The 14,944-nt window shown below is 42.4% G+C and overlaps 1 long non-coding RNA gene across 1 annotated transcript; it reads left to right on the forward strand.

The window, feature by feature from the left end:
• Positions 1 to 2,271, forward strand: LOC140883479 (uncharacterized). The gene is made up of 2 exons (XR_012150413.1): positions 1 to 201; positions 1,881 to 2,271. It is a non-coding gene; the product is annotated as an uncharacterized lncRNA (long non-coding RNA).
• The last annotated feature ends 12,673 nt before the right edge of the window (positions 2,272 to 14,944 follow it).

Raw genomic sequence — 14,944 nt, forward strand, 5'->3', positions numbered from 1 at the left:
CACACGCACACCTTCTCGCAATACACACACGCCGAGAGAGGAGTGATTCCCCTGTTCTTCATTTCCTCTCCTTCGGATCTTCATCCAAGCACCCTAGCTTCGAAATTTCTTCAGAATCGCTCCATGGACAGCTAGAAGGGAAGCTCGTGGTTGTTGTTTCTCGGCTTTTCTCCAGACTTTTTCTCAGCCTTGCTCTCGGCCGTAACATCCATTTTCCTTGGGTTCATCGATTCATGTCTAATCTAGCTAGGAAAGATTGTGGATTCGTTTCTTTCATTTTATATACGATTATTATGTGTTACATTTTGTTGATAGCTGCTGCCCTCCCCATTTTCGAAAATACAAAGCATATGCATGCCCTGCTCCTTTTTTCTCCACGGCTAAATGTTGTGTTTTTTGGGAATCTCGATTTTTTAGTTGATCTAATAATGTTCATATGTGAAGATTGGATGATCTTAAAGCTTTGAAATGCAATTGTAATCATGCTAGCACATTTTCGATTTTTCTGAGTTTCTGGGCTGTCATATTTCGATAGTTTCTGTGTGTTTGTGGATGGTGGATTGGTTTGGTGATCTAAGAGCTACCACGGTTGATATGTAGTTCACGTGGTAGCATTAGGTTGGGCCAAGAAGGATAGAGGTTCGTAGAGGAGCTGTCGCAATATTTTTACAGCAGCTAGGGGCAGTTCTCGGGATGATTGGGAATGAGCGAATGTCAGAGGTTTGGAGACTGTTTAAGGGTCATGGAGGGGTCCAGATATCGGTCTTTGGTTCTAGGATAGTGGTTCAAGGATCATGGGGTATTTTGGTAAGATTGGATCGAATGTAAGAGGATTGAACTCGAGTAGATTTCTGGGAAGGGCTCTGCTGCACGGAAGTTCGGCGATTGCAGCATGGGTTGAGGCTGGTTTTCGAAGGGAGGACAAGGCTGGTGGTACGTTCTAATGTTAGGGAAAGAGAGGTTTCGAACGGAGTATAATAGTAGGGAGTTACTCCTAAGTTTCAAGCCTTGGGAAGGGATAGGATTTTATAGGCATATTGCTGTCCGGGTTGAGTATTATAAACAGTGTCGAGATCAAAATTTGGGTAAAGGCTCTGGACTTGGAGTAGTTTAAGAAGTTAGGATTACGTTGTTTCAAGCAGAATTCCTTTTGGAAAGAAGTGAGTGAGTGGTAAGATTTCAGGGCGTATCGCTCCATTTACCTAAGTGTTTAAATCATGGTTTAGAATCCCACCCCTGGTACTTCCCTAAATCACCATTCCAGTCATTCACCATCGAGTCCTTTGCATGTTCATTAAGTCATTATCTTCATAAACTTTACATCAACATGTGCATGCTAAGTCTTAAATTCAATAAAGAAAAAAAATATTTTGAACGAAGTGAGATGGTTGTGACTACATATTCATGTGTTCGTGTGGGGCTGAAAGACGTTTTGGCCTCCCTTACCACTTCATTATGGGTTTCATTACCTTAGCATGTGTTCGTGTGGGGCCGGAGCTATTCTGGTCTCCCTTACCAATATAGGGCAAGTACGGGTTGGGTTTCATCTCGACCTCCTTGCGGCATTGTGCACTATAGCCATGATCATGATCTCAATCACAGAGTCACAATTCATGGATCGGAGTTCACTCAAAATTCATACGACCATGTTCAGTACATTTTATGCTATTCATTGAGTTATTTGACTTAGTCTTGCACATGTCTTATTCATGCATTTATTCTTTATACATGTTCATTACTTTTAAGTTCAGGGGCACTAACGGTTATTTTATTACGCACTATTTTGAATTCTGTGTGTGCTTGTACCTATTTAGTACTCGTTATCCCCCCCCCAATATTCTTGCTGAGTCTTTTAGACTCACTACACTTATTGTTTTCAGGTGAGGTGTATTTCTTTGAGATCGAGGGCCAGGACTATCGAGTGGACTGCGATGCGGGCATGACACATTCCTCCGACCTTTGCTCGTCTTTCGCATAGTTAATAAAATTTTATATGTTTTGAAGCATTCATTTTGGTTATCTGTCAATTGTATATGAGAAGTTTAATTAGTATTGTTTTGGGCTTGTAAACACTAGATTTCTTAAACCTTTTGGATATTTGTCATGTCGAACCTCTTTCTTGGGTCTCGTTCTCGTCTCGGCCTAGTTACTTGTGTCGTCAGTCGTCTATTTCTTTTATTTTATTTTGGTTGTTGTGTGAGACAGGTTGGTTGTAATATAAACAAAGAGGTTATGCCGAAATTTTTAATAAAATTTTTAATATTTTGATTATTTTATTTGAAAAATCCGTATTTTATTTAGTTAATTTAAAATTTGAGTCAGGGGCATTTCATTAGGCATACTGCATATCATAATATTCTATGTTTTGCACTGTTTGATAATACTGACTGACACTTTGTAGTTCTTCTGTCAAAGTTATTTTCAGATCACACTTGCCATGAAAACATTCTTTAAACCACGAAGTAGTTGAGGGATGTTCGTGTACTCCATGATCGTGCCCCATGTGAAAAGTGGCTTTGAAAATTTAAAAAGCATGGTTTGATAAAATTTCAGTGACCAATGTCTTGAAAATAAAACTAAAATTAGAAGAAAATTGGAAAAAACTACCTAAAAGAGTCCAATGAAGACCGTTCTTTTAGTGTGCAGGCTATCATTTCTGAATCAAAATAAAAAGAAGAAAAACAAGGCTCTGGAAGTGTGACAAATTCAAAAATTATTTTGAAGACTACAGTGTTGTTGGGAAGTGTTGTCAATACTGGTGCTTAACACTTACTGCACACACTTTGCATGCATTATTTTTGTTCTAATCTCATTACATTTTGTTTTAGGCATAAATTAGGTCATGCATTTTGCATTTACAGTGATCATATCGTGCTCAGGGTTAAAAGTTCAAAGACGAACAAAATTGGAAAAATTGCCCAAATTGCTGAAAATTGAATTGTTTGTGATTGATCATGTTTCAGTGGAGTTAAACTCGATGTGGAGTTATTTTTATATGGGGAGTATTGATTTATTCTTAAGAGAGAGTTGTTCGGGTAACCTTAATTAATCAAATTTAATTTCCATAATTAGAGAGATTTTTTACCCGTTGAAAATTATTATCGTTAGGGGAAGATTTCTAGTCTGATATGATAGATAGGATTTTTTTTATTTTTTTTACCGTTTGAACCCCTATCCCTATATATTTCTATCACTGTAGAAATTAATCTTTCGTCTTCAACCTTTCTAAATCTCTCGGCAAAAATTCTCTGAAACCCTTACTTTCTAAATTGTTTATAATGGCAGGAAACAAATTTGATCTGCATGATATACGAATGGAGATGGGTCATCAAGAGGAAGACAAGCCTTCAGAGGTATCTTCTGGAAATGCTATTCTCACGATTGTACCTGCTGCCATTCAGCCTACACCTTTGGCAGAAATTGCACCAGGAGAACCCGGGAATGAAATCAACATTGAGAATCCTCCTCATTTTTCGGTATTGAATCATGTGTTCCCAACACAGCCTATAGCGAGGAGGTCTAAGCGTCAAGCGGGTTACAACCCCGATTTTACTACCAATAAGAGATTTCATGGTAAAGGGGAGACTTCACGTCCTATTGTAGATGATCCAGATTTTTCATCTGGAGATGATTCTGCGGATCAAAATTTTGAGGTGGTTGCTAATACAAAAACCTCTATTGCTGAAAAGACAAAATCAAAGAATGAAGATTCATCTATTGGTGATGATTCAACTGATGAAGATTCTACTGATGTGGCTTCGACTGAGAAAGAGCCATTTAGTGCTGTTGTTGATGATAATTCCAAGAAGACAACCACAGAGGCTCCAACTTCTACTGATGATGAAATTTCACTGGCCACATTCATGGCAAATATTCGAACGATCAAGGCTAAAACAGTTTCATCTTCACAAGTTCCATCTGATGGTGATGAACCAGATGCTGAAATGATGCAAGAGTTTGAGAATAACCGGCCCCAAAAGTCTGATAGTTCATCTTCTTTGAGTTTTGAAGAAGAAGATTATGAGGATGCTGCTTATGATGGTTCTGGAAGTTCTGAGGAACAAGTTGCTGATGACAGTGTTGCCAACACTGATGACAACACTGCTGCTGAATCTGACTCTGAGATTGATCCTGCTAAGGCATACAATCTTCAGTTTTATTCGAAGGAATCTACTGATGAATGGAAATCTCTGTCTGGAAAATACTGTTGGGAAGAAAGAAATATTGATGAAGTGTCATTCGAAAAGCAGAACTTGGTGACTTTCTTGAAACAACAGAATTTATATTCTACTGTCACCACTGCTGGACCATTTTCAAGAAGAGCTGTGCTAGAGTTTTACTGTAATCTGAATATAAAGACTGGAGATGAAGAATCATTTAAGTTTGGAAGAGTGTACATCCGGGAAAAGGTGTATGATTTTACTCTTGTTTTGATCAATGAGCACTACAATACTCCTGATATCAATGACGATGCAGTTACTGAGGATATTGATCAAGTTACTAAAGTGATCACTGGAGGAATAGTTCAAAAATTTCCACTGCATCCAGACAGGTTGTCAGCTGCAAAGCTTACTTCCTTATTCTCTGTGCTTCACAAAATTGCAATCAGGAATTGGACTCCATCTACCAATACAACAGTGGTAACTAAGCCACAAGCCCTTGCGCTGTTTGCCATTGGAACTCAAGCTCCTTTGGACTTTGGAAATTTGGTGTTTGAAAATATTATGACCTTTCGAAAAGGTGGTTGGAAAGCAACTAAGATTCCGTTTCCTTCATTGATCTATGGTATGCTGGAATCTCAAGGCTTCACGAAAGAGGATGATGAAGAATTGATTGGAGGAGATGAGCTTATCAAGATCGCACCTTGTTTGCTGAAGGGAAATAGGAAGATTGATCTACCATGGACTGGTGTTGTACCCAGTGTTGCCAACACTGAGTCTGTTTGTAGTGGCCCGTATCCAAAACTAATGATTAATGAATAATTAATCGTATAATCATGTTGAGACTAAGTAAAACATGATTAAGGAAATTCCAGATGAATTAACGGACTTCGGAAATGGATCCAGAACACTCGGAAATGATCCAGAGGGTCCCAAGACTTGAGCAGGATCGGAGACACCGATCCAGGATCGGAGCTTCCGATCTTGGTGAGTTCGGAACCACATCGGAAGCAAGGAGATCGGAGCTTCCGATCGGCGATCGGAGCTTCCGATCGGCGATCGGAGCTTCCGATCGACCGTCGGTGACAGGTGTGTGGTTGCATGTGGATGGGATTGACGCGTGGAATCGGAGCTTCCGATCGGAGGAACGGAGCTTCCGATCTGCACGTTCGGAGCTTCCGATCGAGGAACGGAGCTTCCGATCGATGCCTATAAATATGAGGTCCGAGCTCCTCATTTCTTGCCAATTCCGAGTTCCTCTCCTTCGCCTGCAAGGCTCTATTTAGGGCTTTGGGTACTCTTATTTTAGAGTTGGAGTAGGGAACCATATTTTAGTATAGTCAGACAGTGTCTGACACAGTAGCGGAGTAGTGCTCGTGTTGCGGAGCAGTGCTCGAAGCTGTGGAGCTACAGCAGGGGTGTACCCCTAGTTGCGGGATAGTTGCCATCAGTGGGCTGACGACATTTGATATCGAGTACCCTTAGGTACTGATACCTGAAGGACTTCGTGGTCCGTGTCTGGGATTCAGGAATGAGTGGTCGCACACAGTGGTTAGCTACCCCGATGTGATGAGCTTATATCCCAGGCACCAGTTTGAGCAGTTTGTATACAGTTATCCCAGATATGGATACCCTATCATTTGCATGCATCATATTTGTATGTTTATCCGTGCTTTCGTATTGAGCTTAGAGCTCACGTCCAGTATTTTTTGTGTATCTGGATACCCTATTCGACGGAGCATGTGTAGGTGCAGGATTGAGCACCAGGATCCTGGAGTAGCCAGTGACCTTGAAGACAGCAGGATTAGCTGTAGGTTTTTTTTTAAAAGTAATTCTATTGGGTTGTATAAATCGAGTTTGATTAGTCGGTTTTATTCTGCCGGTCTGCTTGTATTTAAGTCTTCCGCAGCGATTTTATTTAAAGCATGCTTAATTATGCTCTTAACTCTGATTAGGTAGTGGATCCGGGTTGGGTCGCTACATTTATGGTATCAAAGCCGCATGCAAGGGACATAGGAAATTGATAATAAGACTTCTTGATTATCCTTGTAGGATTGATTGAGGCCTAGCGAAAGAAGGTTTGGTTCTTCATTGCCAAGGTTTGCGGCAGAAGTTTTTACTATAAGGAATGCAACAGTGATGAGAACACCAGTAGTAGCATATCGATAGATAGACTGACTGCTGTGGACGGTTCATCATTCGATGCATTGGGATGTTAATCGAAGAACATATGGATTTCAACCAGGGAAGATTGGAAGGGAAGATCGAGTATATCGCGTCAGATACCTCTGAGGGCTTTTTGGAACGAATGGTGTTTAGTAATCCATGTGGTTCCAGTCCTTGAAGATTCTCCACTCGTAGCTGGAGAGATTGTCAGATAAACCTTCACAGGAGATACCTTGAATGCTTAAGGCGTGACAGGTTTCGAACGTAAGGTCTGTTAACTCATGCAGAACATGGTTTTGCCGGTATGCTTGTATCGATGCTTTTGGTAGGCATACGGAAAACTTCATGTTCAAAAGCATGATTTGGTTATAAGAAGAACGCTGATGGTAGATCGTGAGCAGAAGAAGTCGACTGACATGCACTGACGCAGAGCATAGCTGGTTAGCTAACACGTGCCATTTCTCCGGAGTTCTTTGCAGGAGGACATGTAGAGAGACTTGGACGGAAGTATGCTTGTATCGATGCGTGTGTCGATGGGAAGCTTCATGCTCAAGGGACGAAGACAGGATTCGATGATTTTAAATACTGTATTGTTGTATTTGTAAACAGTATTTCAGTTGTAATATATATCATCAGAATTTAGTTTTATCATATCAAGTTATTGGATGTACATGTTGTTGTATTTTCGGAATACTGTAATGATATTACATGGGATTGTAATAAAGAAATTGTACAAACTCGAAGTAATGATACATGTGTTACTTATTCAGCAATTCGTGATTAAATGCAAGTAATTTTATAAAGTTTGGCTTGGAATTAGTTGATTGGTAATCAACTAGGATAGCTCATGGATTTTGAGTAAGCCAGCGGTAACGGATTGACATGGGGTTAGTCTAGGTGTTTTTCTAGGATTGACCTAATTAGTCGTTCGACTGGGTTAGTGCCAGTGATGAGGTGATTCATCTGGGCGCATGGAAATTTTGATCTTGTTTGAAATTTTGAGTTTCGTTCTAGGTTGTTTCCGTAGAACAGTAGCCTGATTGACCTTCATAATTTGGGAATTCGTAATGATGGGATTTCATCAGGAACCAGTTGAGTACATATCGAGAGTTGTGGACTATGATCATGACTAGACATGATGGAGCGCGACCCTATGCCAGTGTTACTCTGGGAGTCTTTTGTACTTCGGAGAATACCTGGAAGCCTTCGTGCTTCAGGATTGGCGGTGGGAAGGCTACCTAGTCTAGAGTTTCGGTAACAGTCACGACGGGGTATGACATTGGATTGGATGCCTGGTTAGGTATCGGTGGTTTAGATATCGTCTGACTGTCGTCAGAGATATTGGTTTGCAGTTTTGTCATAAGGACCGGTCTTGGAGGGATTTACCTTGACAAGTGCGTACTCTGAGCAGATAGTTTTAGTCTATCGGATATTGCTAGACTAGTGGATCTAGTCGGGGTTTGGATGCTCTTGTGATAGGGGTTATCCAGGAGATGGGTTTGTGAAATTCCTGAAACATTTGACTCGGGGATGAGTAGTTTTCAGCATTAATGGTTTCCTTCAGTGATAGATTATATCCGATGCTAAGGATTGCACATGACTATTTGAGGTGTGAGGATAGCGTGATTTATGCCAGTGTACACTTGGTGGTGATTTCAGGTGGGACACCGCGACAAGTAACCTCAGTTTCGATTTGTTGCAGTCTTATCAAGAGATATAGTTATCAGGAGCATGTTCAACGATAGTTGAAATCTTTTCGGACTTGTATTGTGGCTTGGATTGAACAAGTCCTTATGATCATCTTGGATGAAGATAGACAGTGATAGTATGTCTAGACTGGTGCATGTTTAGCGCTAGTGACTACTTGTAACTGTTGTCTGACTCTGTCAAAGATGAGTGATTGAATCAGCTGTGATTATTTTGATTCCATGAGAGTTTCATTGATCAGTGATTGTCTGATTAGGGTTGATATCGTCAGGCATGGCGAGAGCTACAGTATATCAATTTGATTGATCAGATTATTCCAATCGGTACAGATGGGATATAGTGAATCAAGAAGTACTGGGAATGGTACTTTAAGTATGGTATGCTTTGATATAACGATTCACGTGCATTTATGAAATTCTTTAGTCGCTAAGGGATCTCCAGGAATGCGGGAATCGAGACTTTTGGATTCTGCGAATCACGAAAGTGATCATTAGTTGGCTCTTGTGATCGTAGATGTTGTTAACGTTGCTTTGGCTACCAGTGACAGATTTTGATCTGAGCATTGCTTGATGTTAGCAATGAATTATTCAATTTACAGAAATATGATTCAGTGAATCATCCCAGGTTTGTCAGTGGACGAATTTTTGAAGACTGTTAGTCAGAGTGTTTTGCTTGGGGTGCTTCCAGCAGATTTTTCAAGATTTGTTGTTGAGAGGCGATTCGACAAGTGCTCATGGATTTCAATGAACATTAGCAGGTTAGCATTAGTTGTTTCATGGGATGAGACAACAGCTGAGACTTGTGTTTCTGAGTCTGGCAGGATTGTTGTCATTGATATCCCAGTGCGTTCTGATATGCTGTGTCATTGAGAGGTTGAGATAGCGGGATTGCCGCTAGTATTGATAGATTTTGTGCGGGATCTAGTTGAATCCGCTTGGTTATCCCCGCTAGGGAGCCAAGGATTTGGTTATCTGGAACAGGATTAACCGGAATCGTTTTCGTCGATACTATTTCTAGTTTCGAGATAGAATTAAGCATCTGATATAGACTACTGCTGAGGATGGTGTTGGCCCATCTGGGAGTTTCAGCAGGATGATAGTGAATTTCGAGGCGACGACCTCGAAGGATGCATTTAGACAAGAAATTGTGTATAAGGATTTTGTCACAATTGGGGTTAGAAATCTCTGTTTGCTAGTTGTTGTTCTTTGGGAACATTCGTTGGCCAATGGCAGGGTGAGTACCGAAAGTACGTACTATGATGCCAGGAATTGTCAGGATTTTGTTGTTATCCATGAAAGGATGACTAATACGATTGAGTAGATTCTATCTACGATAGCGGGATTTGGATCAAGGTTTATCGCAATCAGTCTGAGGATTTCAGATGGTTAGAGTGGTGGCAGTGATGCAATTGCTTTGCGAACTGGTGGCCGGTAGTTGCCATTTCTGTTCGCACAAGGTATTGTTTTGGGAAATATTTTATCGTTAGTGATAAAGAGTAACTCACATGAGTTCTTGGAAGAAGGATATCTAGGATTTGACCGGAAGTCAAATCTAGATCAATTTGTTTAGAACTTTGCGATAACGTCAAGGGATGTGATGTTACCGTTAGACCAGTGAAATACGATGTGTTGTATCTGATTTTATCGTGGGCAGCGATGGAGTTCATTCATGTCTAGAGAATAGCTGATGGCTAGTTACGATCTTAGCAGGAGTGTCATCGCTAAGATTTGTAGGCAGTGTGGCTGATACAGTCGGCAATTTGGACCGAAGGTGCCGTGTTGTTGCGGTTATCGATGGATAACTGACGATAGTCAGTAGCGTTACTCGATTCTCGCAGGATTGCTGATAAGAAGGTAGTGATTTCCAGAGTGATTGTTAAAAGCGTACGAGTTTATGCTCTGATGTGGTTCAGTGAATGAACAGACCTTGCAGGTTTAGCGAGGTTTGGTATTGTCGAAAGTTATTTGACCAGATGTTTTGAACCGGAATTACTAATGAATTGGACGAATGGTTTATACTATATTCCCGGGGTTTACTCTAGATTTCGAGGACGAAATCCTTTTAAGGTGGTGGGAATGTAGTGGCCCGTATCCAAAACTAATGATTAATGAATAATTAATCGTATAATCATGTTGAGACTAAGTAAAACATGATTAAGGAAATTCCAGATGAATTAACGAACTTCGGAAATGGATCCAGAACACTCGGAAATGGTCCAGAGGGTCCCAAGACTCGAGCAGGATCGGAGACACCGATCCAAGATCGGAGCTTCCGATCTTGGTGAGTTCGGAACCACATCGGAAGCAAGGAGATCGGAGCTTCCGATCGGCGATCGGAGCTTCCGATCGACCGTCGGTGACAGGTGTGTGGTTGCATGTGGATGGGATTGACGCGTGGCATCGGAGCTTCCGATCGGAGGAACGGAGCTTCCGATCCGCACGTTCGGAGCTTCCGATCGAGGAACGGAGCTTCCGATCGATGCCTATAAATATGAGGTCCGAGCTCCTCATTTCTTGTCAATTCCGAGTTCCTCTCCTTCGCCTGCAAGGCTCTATTTAGGGCTTTGGGTACTCTTATTTTAGAGTTGGAGTAGGGAACCATATTTTAGTATAGTCAGACAGTGTCTGACACAGTAGCGGAGTAGTGCTCGTGTAGCGGAGCAGTGCTCGAAGCTGTGGAGCTGCAGCAGGGGTGTACCCCTAGTTGCGGGATAGTCGCCATCAGTGGGCTGACGACGGACGCATGTATAGCTATGGTCTTCTTAAATTATTTAGGAGTATTCAATAGCTTAGTTAAAACTTTTAGAGCTTATTGAATGATGCATGGGTATTTGCATTGTAGACTTGATGATAGGCTTGGAACCTAGAGTGGGACTACTAGGACTGCATTAGAAAAGTACGTAAGTACTGACTGAGATTGCCAGCGGAAATGCATGCTTATATGTTGCATTTATGTGTTTGCATGTTATTATTGTTATGCGGCATGTGCATATCATCTTGTGCCTGTACATCTATATATCTTTCGAGATGAGCCAGTTAGGGTTGCTCAGCCCTGTTAGGACGTTTGATATCGAGTACCCTTAGGTACTGATACCTGAAGGACTCCATGGTCCGCGTCCGGGATTCGGGAATGAGTGGTCGCACAGAGTGGTTAGCTACCCCGATGTGACGAGCTTATATCCCAGGCGCCAGTTTGAGCAGTTTGTATACAGTTATTGTAGTGATCCAACCCGGATCCACTATCTAATCAGAGTTATAGAAAAGCGCACGCAATAAAAGCTTTAAGCGTAAAGTGCGGATAATTAAAATACAACAAATCCAATCGGCAGAATACAACCGACGCTATCACAAGTGTATAAATACTGTTATACAACCAAATCGAAGGTTCAGGGTAAATAAATCTCTACCCTCTACAACCTTGGACTCTCCGAAACTCAATCCTGCTGGGAGCCGCCTGAACCGTCCAGCCTCAAACCTGCCCCGCCACAAGGTACACAATACCCAAACACAGGGGCGTGAGCTAGAACGCTCAATACGAAGCAATGATATAATTACAAATATTTGCACACAGATGATTTAAAACTCAAGTGAAAACACTTACTCATGGCGCCGAGAATATACAGTACCGGCTAGAGAGCTACTCCGCGGGGTACTCGTATATTCCATATTAGGGCTGAGCCAACCCCATCCTGACCCGAATTCAAAACAGGATACAAGCCTCATATGGAAACTGTCATACCTGACTCGAGTCCAGAATGAGATCATCGTTCCCTATGGAGACTGTCAATGACTCACATCTCTCCGGATGCAGTCACACGTAAAATCATGTATGTGCTAAGGCGGTAAAACATGCTAAAACATGATAAAACATATAGCACATAATCATGCAACATATAAGCAAATATATCATGCCGGCTATCTCGGTCAGTACTTACGTACCTCTAACACTGCTGGTCAAACCTAGCTCTGTTGGTCTAGACTCCAAGCCTACTAGTCCAGTCTACTAGCTACTACAATGCAAATATCCATGCATCAACAATTAAGCTCTAAAAGCCTTAACTAAGCTATTGCATACTCCTAAATATTTTTAGGAAGCCAAATTATACCTTCGTCCGTCGTCAGCCCGCTGGTGTAGAATCGCCTCAAAACTTAGGCACACCTCCGCTACGATGCCGGGATCGCTAGGCAACTTCCGGATTCCCAATAGGATGCCTAGAACTCCGTAGATCTAAGTAAGAAGGTTCGAAAACCAGAGGAAAGGAGGAAAAATCGGTGCACAGAATGAGGGCTCGGACCCCTTATTTATAGACGACGATCGGAACCTCCGATCCCTGTTCGGAACGTCTGATCACGATCGGAACCTCCGATCGCACCTTCGGAGCATCCGATCGCTCAATATTACGTCAGCCATGACGTTGCCTTGCTGACGTAAGCGATGACGTGTTCATTGAGTCAGATCGGAGCTTCTGATCTTGCCGACGGAGCTTTCGATCCTGGCACGGAGCTTCCGATCCACTTCAGATCGTCCGAACTCCTCATCGGACCGTCCGGTCCTGCTGAACCAATTCAACTTGTTCGAGTGCTCTGAATCCATTACAAAAGTCCGTTATCCCAATCAGGAACTTACTTAATCATGTTTTACTTAATCTAAACATGATCACGTAATTAATTACTCATTTAATCACTAATCAAAAATGCGGGTTACTACATTCTCCCCCACTTAAGAAATTTCGTCCTCGAAATTTATGTCTTAGAGGAAAACATAAATAGCTAACCAATGTTCTTTATTACAACTGAACAAGTATAAACTTGATACAAAGAAGTACAAAATCTCAAAATAACTCGGGGTGCTCGGCTAACATCCGGCTCTCCAACTCCCAAGTAGCTTCCTCCATACCTCTGCGTTGCCACTGTACCATCACCAACGGTATACGCTTGTTACGAAGTACCTTGTCCTTTCTGTCAAGAATCCGTAGGGATTTCTCTACATACGATAGATCTCGATCCACTTTTACCTCGATCGGATGCAAAATATGCGACTCGTCTACCACATACTGTCTTAACAAGGATACGTGGAACACATCGTGGATCTCCGAAAGATCGGGTGGCAAGGCCAGACGATAAGCAACATCCCCAACCTTCTCGAGAATCGTGAAAGGACCAATAAATCTAGGTGTCAGCTTACCCTTGCGACCAAACCTCATCACCTTCCGAAAAGGTGACACATGCAAGAAAACATACTCTCCTACCTCAAAATGAAGTGGTCTGCGGTGAGTGTTCGCGTAGCTAGCCTGTCGATCCTGGGCTGCCTTAACCCTGCATCGGATCAATTCTACTGCATCAGTCATCTGCTGAATCATCTGAGGACCCTCCACCTGCCGCTCACCAACCTTGTCCCAAAACAAAGGTGTACGACAACGGCGTCCATAAATAGCCTCAAATGGTGCCATGCCAATGCTGCGATGGTAACTATTGTTGTAGGCGAACTCCACCAAGGGTAAATGGTCATGCCACGCTGGACCAAAATCCATCACCGCCGCGCGAAGCATATCCTCTAGAGTGCGAATAGTACGCTCCGACTGTCCGTCCGTCTCTGGATGATAAGCCGTACTCAAGCTCAAAGTAGTACCAAGGGCTCGCTGGAAACTACCCCAAAATCTCGAGGTGAATCTCGGATCTCTATCGCTGACAATGCTCAACGGAATCCCATGCAATCGCACAATCTCCCGCACATACAATTATGTCATCCTATCAAAGGTGTAATCGCGGTTATAGGGAAGAAAATGCGTTGACTTCGACAACCGATCCACGACAACCCAAATAGCATCACAATTCCTGGAAGACATAGGCAAGTGGGTGACAAAGTCCATCGTCACATGCTTCCACTTCCATTCAGGAATTTCTAAGCTGTGAAGTAACCCTCCGGGTCGTCTAAACTCTGCCTTGACTTGTTGACACACAAGGCATCGGGACACAAACTGATAAACACTGCGCTTCATCCCTTTCCACCAAAATCGAGTGCGAAGATCCTTATACATCTTCATGCTGCCTGGATGTACAGAAAATCGACTGTGGTGAGCTTGCGATAAGATCTCATCCCTCAAAGTAGAATCCTTGGGTACCACAACTCGACCAGAAAGACACAACAGACCGTTCCCTTGCAGATGAAAACCAGAAGTATTACTACCCTCAGCCTAACGGGCCAACTTCTGAGTCTTCAGATCAGAATTCTGAGCTTCCCGGATTCGTCTGTATAGCGCTGGCTCTGAAAGCACAGAAGAGACACGAATCCCTTGTTGTTCTTTCTTATGACGGAATGTAAATCCCAAAGAACAACACTCCTCCACTGCCTTCGAAACCGAACTGGTACGAATGGAACTCATATAAACTTTGCGACTAAGCGCATCAGCAACAGGATTTGAAGAACCTGGATGGTACTTGATCTCACAATCGTAGTCCTTCAACAGATCCATCCAACGACGCTGCCGCATGTTCAAATCAGCCTGAGTGAACAGATACTTCAAACTCTTATGATCGGTGAAGATCTCGAATTGTTCTCCGTACAAATAGTGACGCCATATCTTAAGAGCAAAGACAATGGCTGCAAGCTCTAAATCATGTACGGGATAGTTCTCCTCGTGAGTCTTCAACTGCCTGGAGGCATAGGCAATCACGTGGCCATTCTGAGTCAACACACACCCCAAACCCTGGAGAGAAGCATCAGTGAAGACTACAAATCCACCTGATCCAGACGGTAAGGAAAGAACTGGAGCTGTCGTCAGACGATGTCTCAACTCGCAAAAACTATCTTCACAAGCATCAGACCAAATGAAAGAAACGTCTTTCTTCGTCAACTGAGTCAAAGGCTTAGCTATCTGAGAGAAATTCTCCACAAAACGACGATAGTATCCT

The sequence above is a fragment of the Henckelia pumila genome, chromosome 2 (assembly GCF_033568475.1).
Source record: "Henckelia pumila isolate YLH828 chromosome 2, ASM3356847v2, whole genome shotgun sequence".
Lineage (NCBI taxonomy): Eukaryota > Viridiplantae > Streptophyta > Magnoliopsida > Lamiales > Gesneriaceae > Henckelia > Henckelia pumila.